Source organism: Echinops telfairi, unplaced genomic scaffold, assembly GCF_000313985.2.
Source record: "Echinops telfairi isolate 266 unplaced genomic scaffold, ASM31398v2 ScPeMD7_7469;HRSCAF=8507_1, whole genome shotgun sequence".
NCBI classification, from domain to species: Eukaryota; Metazoa; Chordata; class Mammalia; order Afrosoricida; family Tenrecidae; genus Echinops; species Echinops telfairi.
In genome coordinates this window covers 111,924,028-111,931,806 of record NW_022111373.1, presented here as the reverse complement: position 1 = coordinate 111,931,806, position 7,779 = coordinate 111,924,028, and positions in this window count along the sequence as shown.

The following is a 7,779-nucleotide window of genomic DNA, read 5'->3' as shown; positions in this document are numbered from 1 at the left end:
TCCAACATGGTCATTTTACCAGAATCTGCCTACTCACAACTGCCACTCTTACTAACCTGGTTCAGGCTATTATTATCTTATTTTAAGTGTAAACTCGTTTCTGTCCTTTTGTCTTTTATTTCTTCAATTTTTCCACATCACAGCAGGCTGTGAGACTGTTTTCAAATACCAGTCAGATCGTCTCACATCTCTGCTCAAAACCACCAGTAGTTTTGTCTCATTCATGATAAAAGTCTAAATCCTTTCAAACCCAGAAGATATGGGTGCGAGAGCAAAGTGTGGCAAAGATATTCGATGGCCCCTGGCTATCAAAAAGAATAGCGCCGGGGGTCTTACAGGCTTGCTTTTAAACAAGCAGCCATCTAAATGAGATACCAACTAAGTTCACATGGAAGAAGCACAACATCTGTGATCCAAGGGTTGTAAATTATATAGTCCAAATCTGAGGGAGGGAATAGTATTAGAACTTAAACTGAGGTTCTGGTGTGCAGAAAGCTATGGATGACAATGGAAGCCCAAAACACATTTGCAGGATCCACACAAGGAATGAGCCTCCAGTGAGTTCCCTCTAACCATATTGAGGGATGGGAGCAGCCTGGATCTCAGACAGAGAGTATTGGAGAGTAGATTAAAATAATAAATCTGACTTGAATGGTTAAAACCTTGTCATTTTATCTCCCTTTTGATACATTGTGTGCTTGACATGGGTTTTAATATTTTCTCATTTGTTTTTCATTCTGAGGTTTCTCTGTTGTGTTTTGTCATCGTTGGTAGCTTTCTTGACTCTTTCCTATGTATTTTTCTTTTTGGCATATGAAACCCACAATAGGTGAATCTCCAGAAAGAATCACTATGGCAGGGGTGGTGGGTGGGTGGGCAGGAGGGCAGATGGAGCTGATATCAAGGGGTTCAAGAAGGAAGAAAACGTTCTGAAATGGATTGGGGTAGCAATGGTACAACATCGCGGGATATGGTTGATCTATGGAAAGTTATGATGTCTGCATTAGCTCCTAATGAAATGGTTTTGGTGGACTAAAAGGTCTAACTCCTTTCAATGGCTTATCAAGCACTGTGCGCCTTCTTCCCACCCACCGTTATGATCACATCTCTTGTTAGCTCTTCTGCTGGCTCTCTACGCTTCCCACGCTGACCTCCTTGCTGTTCTGCAAATATGCCGGGCACTTCAGAGGATGTGGACTTCCTGCGCACACCGCCCGGAATTTGCCCCCCTAGATCTTTATCTGCACGGTTCATCTGCCCTCCCTCCCTCCGTTGTTCGGTGGCACTTTCTCACTGAGCTTTCCTTGGTTATCTTCTTAGGATGCCTGTTTTGTTGATTGTCAGTTGGCACTGACTGCCGTGGTAGCAGGACTGGTTGTCTGTTTGATGACGATTTTCTCCTCAGTCTTCACCAATGTTGTGGCTGTTAGCTGTTCTCAAGTCCATTCTGACTCACGGGGCGCTCCGTACAACAGGACAGCACACCTGGCTGGTCCCGCACCATCCTCCCAATTGTGGTTCTGTTGGCCCCTCTTGTTGCAGCCATCTGGTCATGGGTCTTCTTGTTGGCTGTGCCCTGCTTTACCAGGCATGAGGTCTTTTCCCAGGGACTGCTCTCTCCTGATCACATGCCCAAAGTACGTGAAGTCTCATCATTTTTGCCTCAAAGGAGCATCTGGCTGGACTTCTTTCAAGACCGATTTGTTCGTCCTTTTGGTGATTCATGAGACAATGTGGTGGTTACAAAACCTGGTGTCAATTTGGATGTTGAGAGGGTTAAGAGTGAAGGGGTGGAGTCTAGTCTGTCAATTGGGTCATAGCCAATGAGGCCTCTGTGTGGGCATAGCCTTCTCCCAAGAATTCTGGGAAATCTGGTATTTCTTCCTTGGAGATGGGAGACACCGCTCTCTCTCTGCTCACTCCCTGGGAAACATTGCTGCTGACAAGACACATGGGACTATGCTAGTGCCCTGAGCTGGAGAAGCCGCATGGACCTACCCTGATGCAACCAGACCTCTGAAGCTGGAGAAGCCACGTAGAGACCCCTGCCAGCGCTGAGATGCTTACAATGCCACTGGATCCAAAGACTTTCTACCCACTGGCCTGTGATCTTCCTGAATTCAGTGTCATTGCATGTGTTTCATGAGTTTGAAGAGGACTCTATAGATTAGTATCAGACATATGGGCTAATATCGGACTTATGGGCTTGGACTGCACTGGGTTGGGATACTTTCTTAATGTACAATTACCCTTTATATAAAACTCTCTCTTATACACATATGAGGCTCTATGGATTTGTTTCTCTAGTCTACCTGGACTAACACAGACAGGATAGGTACTTAGGATAGGTACTTAATATCTGTTGAATTAATAAATAAATGAATCACCTTGAGCTAAATATAATCCATTGGAGATAAGCAGGAGAAGGTGCTGTGGTGAATAGTTAGGGGAAGACAATGGCATTCCAGAATTAGGGAGTGGTGCAAACAGAACCTTGCAGCAAGTGATCACCTGAAAGGTTAGAGGAGTAGACCAAAGCCTACTATGCTTTAGCACAGGAAAGAATAGGGTGAAATAGACTTGGAGAGAGAGTTGGGGGAAAACAATGCTTGGCAAAAGTATCCATAATTATTTTTAATATAATATTTTTATTAAACATCCTATATCTAGAGACTTACAGAGACCATTCATTTCCAACTCAATGAATTCTCACGAAAGAAGGGTGTCTGTATCCTGAGCACTCGGGTCAAGGGCAACCCCTGCTCCCAGTGTCTCCCCAGCGGTCACCCGTTCTCCTCCAAGGCTAAACATTCATTAACTTAACATATTGTAGATTATTTCTTGCTTCTGGTTAAGTTTTTTTAACCATTTCAACTTTAATTACATTCATCATGTTGTACAACTATCATCACTTTTTAAATTAAAAATTAAAAATATATATCATATCATTCCATAGTTTAATAATGCCAAGCAGAATTATACAATTGCGACAACAGTTTCCAACATTTTTTTCTTACATGGACATCTTGATATGGTCTCCCTGTCAACCCCCCTGCACCACTGTACCCCCGGCCGCCTGAAACCTTTATTATTATTTGCTGTCTCTACAAGTTCATCAATCCTGAGTTTCACATTTCAAAAACAGAAAAACATATAATTCAACATAAAGAAGGTGACCTCCAGTGACACGACACCTCTGAGATACACCCTAATATGAACAAACAAAACAATACAAACCAAAAAGACAGAAAATTTTGGAAACCAGATCAGGTCCAGCATGCATTTATAAGAATGATATTCTGACAAAGTTTTAACTGTTCAAGTCAGATTTATGTCTTTGATCTTCTATACTCATCTCTCCAATGCTCTTTGTTTAGTGACCACTTTCCTCCCATTCCTCAATTGTAGATAGAGGGAGTTCCCCAGAGACTTATTTCCTATGGAGTTCCACAAATGAGTCTTGGGCTCCCACTCTCACCCGTAGCCTTCTGTACACTGGAATCTCATGATTTAGGCTCTGGTACTAGACTATCCTTCACCTTTGGATGATATGGCTTACCATCCTTTGGTGACTGATGATGGTGTGCTTCTTCCATGTGGACTGAGGTGACATCTCACTTAGATGGCTGCTTATTAGGAAACAAGCCTGTAAGACCCCAGATGCTATTTTATTTGATAGCTGGGTGCTATCTACATGCTTTACCACATTTTGCTACAGCACCCATGTCTTTTGTGTTCCCTTCCTGAGGGCAAGTATCGAGCAGGGCCATGATGTAAGAGCTAATTGTTCTTAAATTGGAGCTAGGATTTAGTGTGAGCCCCAAACCCACTGGTTGAATGTTTTTTAAGTGCAGAAGTGCCCTTTTGTGTCTGGCTTCTTTCATTCAATATTATGTTTGTAATTGAGATGTAATCAATTAATACAGCCCTTCAAGCCATAATTCCTTATGTGATGCATTATAATTCATGACTCTATACCTGCTGCTATCATTTCATTTTGGAGGGCGTTCTCTGTTACAGAATAAAGATAGTGTGGCAGTTACATAATCTCCTGTCAACTTGAGTTAAGGGGTGGAGTCTAGCCTGTCAATCAGATCATAGCCGATCATGCCTCTTTGTGGTCATGGTCTTCTCCTGAGAATTCTGGGAACTACTTCTTTCTCTCTGAAGGTGGGACACACACTCTCTCTGCTTTCCCTTTCCTGCTGATGAGACACTCAGAGCTGTGGAGACATGCGAAGACCCGTGCCAGTGTTGAGATGCTTCCACGGCCACTGGATCTACAAGACCTTGTCCCCATTGGCCTGTGATCTTCCTGCATTCAGCATCATTGCATGTGCTGTGTGAGTCTAGAAAGGAATTTATGGACTAGTATTGGACATTTGGGCTAATATCGGACTTATGGACTTGATCTGGACCGGGCTGGGATGTTTTCTCAATATTCAATTGCTCTTGTATATAAAGCTCTTTCTTATACACATATGAGTGTCTAAGAATTTGTTTCTGTAGTCTACCCTGACTAACACAGGTGGGATGTACCTTTAGACTCTAGCACTAGAAGGTGTGAGTTGTTACACCCTTTGTTTCCTTGGGGGTATGGACAGCTAAAAGACACAATCCACACTTACACCAAAGCCACTCCTTTGTCTATTGGAGCCATCTCGGACAGAGAGCAAGCCCAGGACTCTCAGAAGAGCATGTTGCAGCTCTCTGAAGTGGTGGAGGCTGAGACCAGAGGCACCAGAGAGACGGCATGGAGAATCGGGAGAGAGCAAGAGGAGCAGGATGAGCCTATGGGACTGTGAGAGCGAGCGGCAGGCTGGCTTCCTCGCCCACAGGTTGACAGGCTGCGGACTGGGGAAGGACTTTGCTGCTGGAGAATAGGGGTTACTGTAGACCAACGACTGTATTTTTACTGTTCACTGATCCTGAGTGATGGTCACCCAGTAACTTCTCCAATAACCATTTGTAATTGGGAATATGGGCTGGGAGTTGCGTGTGGCCATTGCAAAGTGTTACTGAGCCCGGCTCAGCAGCAGGGCTCCGTGGGAGAAGCAGACTAGGTAAAGGATGGGGCTTTGAGGCATGGCTGACCCCACCTCTGGGCAATAGGGAGGCCAGAATCCATCACCTGTGGCCTCCCATGCTAGTTACTGCAGTGAGAAGCATTCATATCATTTGTTTAGTTTGGGCTCATTCGTTCATTCTCCGTGTTGTGGATGACAGGATCCCTGGTGGCACAATGGGTGAGTACTTACTTGGCTGTTAACCCAAAACTTGGCAGTTTGAGGCCACTCAATGGCTCCTATAAAGATTAGCATAGAAAACCGTGGAATATTGAGTTAGTTAGTTTATTGTGCCAACCTTGCCGATAAACACACGTGGGGTTAATTGAAGGGCGGAGGGATAAATGGCTCCGTGAGCCTCACCTTTCTATTTCTCAGGTCTCTTGCTTTCTGATGGTCAGACCAGGGTGCAGTTGCCTTAGCCAGTTCCCTGCTTCAGCTGGCAAGGCTTACTTCCTGCAAAACATGCCCAAAGAGAAGCCACATGGACCTACCCTGATGCAGTCCTGGGTGCTGGAGCAGCCGCGTGGAGACCCCTGCCAGCGCTGAGATGCTTACACATTCACTGACTCGGCTTTCCTCCTGCAGTCGGCATCATTGCGTCTGTTTTGTGAGATGGAGGAGGACTTTGTGGATTGGTGTTGGACATATGGGTTAATGTTGGACTTGTGGGCTTGGGCAGCACGGGATTGGGATGTTTTCTTGATGCGCACTTAATGTTCATATAAAACTCTCCCTTATACATGAGTTTCTGTGGATTTGTTTCTCTAAAGTACCCAGACTGACACAAGTGCAGTTCTGTCACAAGGATCCCTTGGAGTTGGAATTGAATTGATGGAATCTAGCAACATTATTGATGAACATTTGTGTTTTTTAGTTTTGAGCTATTTCCAGTTGGAGTTAAAGGTTGCTCCTCCACACATTCTTGTACATGTCTTTTTGTATGCTCACATCTGATAGATATATATCAGATATATACTGGTATATCAGATGCTCTTGGATACACACACACACACACACACATATATAATAACCCCAGAAATTATGCATCTATTTGCCAAGTAGGACAGCCAATGGGGGATTATGGGGATGTCTGGGACAACCACCACCTCTATGAAAGCTGTCAGCTAGACAGGGAGGGAGACTGAAGCTTGATGGTAGACTTGGTTAGGGAGGTCAAGAAGTTGCGATGGGGCTCAGAGTGGGAAGAAATATAAGATGTTTTAGGATCCATTATCCCCCTCTGTGTCTGTGTCTCATTAGGTCTCACTGCCATGACTCTCTGAGAGTGATAACCCTGCTTTGGTTTTTATCTCGTAAATGTTGCACAGTTTCCCATTGGCCAATGCTAATATTTGTGCCTGCTGTTCTCATTGCCTGGGATTCTGGGCAGTGTTGTTTTCAGACTGTGTTGGGAGTCCCACAGACTAGTCTCAATAATTTGTTAGGAAGACTCCCAAGACTCAGAATCTAATCGTACTCACAGCTATTCTGCATTACACAAAAGGTTTACACAACAAATTCTGAAAAAGAAAACGAGGAGCCAGATTCAAAGGAAACCAGGGACAAGCTTCCAAGAATTTTCTTTCAGTTGAGTCAAGCTGACCCGGCAATGAGTTGTGACAACATGGTTGAAATGTTGTCGATCAAGGAAGCTTATTAAAGAAATGTCCAAAGTTTCTCTCCTCTCTCTCTCTCTTTTTCTGGGAACTGGTCACATACACCCCCTCTGCCTAGCATACAACACAATCTCAGTCTCCTAGAAGGGAAACAGCTGTTCCGCATAAACTGTATTTTTTCATACACACAGGTTACATGCAGTGAGCCACTTTTATAACTTTAGCCCAAGTCTCCTAGAAGCCAGCCAAAAGTCAATCTTGCAAGCAGACTTTTATAAAGGGTTTTAAAAGAGGATTTTAGTATTCTCTGGGAGGAAAGACAGGGGACAATGAAATACAATTGGGATAAAGTACATAGGAGCTTCAAATATATTTATGACATTTTACTTAGTGATGCAATTAACTAAAATAACTAGAAGATGGAAGGACAACTCTTAAAACTATTATAAATAAGAATCCTTTTAAATGCTCAGTGACATTTATGTTTTGATGCTAGAAAAGGTTAGAGACAATTTATGATGAATGAAAAAGGTCTTTAATGTCTCAGTTTATTCTCACTAGACTATTGTCCTGCTTGTTCACTCAACTTATTAATTTTAGATTTGGCTCTAAATGGTTTCATCTGTTTCTAGTAATCAAATTTTACCCTTAAAGGATTAATGCTTTGATAAGATATAGAAATACATTTTTCCTTAGGTTCTAAGGTAAATTGGAATTCCTCCCTTCCTAATCTTTTTGCATAATAAATTAATGTTGTTAGATGCTACTGAGTCAGTCCCAACGCCTAACAACTGCAGGAACAACAGAACAGAATACTTCTCGATGTTGGGCCACCTTCACAATCTTTCCTATGTTTGAGCTCCTTGTTGCAGGCTCTATCGTTCCACGTCACTCAGTCTTCTTCTGTTTTGTTGGCCCTCTATTTTTCCAAGCGCGACACCCTTTGCCAGGGACTGGACCCTCCTGAAAATATGTCCAAATATGAATGAATCTCATCATCCTCACTTCTAAGGAGTATTCCGGCTGTACTTAGTCCAGGACAGGTAGTCCCATTGATTTACTTCATCGCCTAGGGAATTTGGAAAACCAAGGAA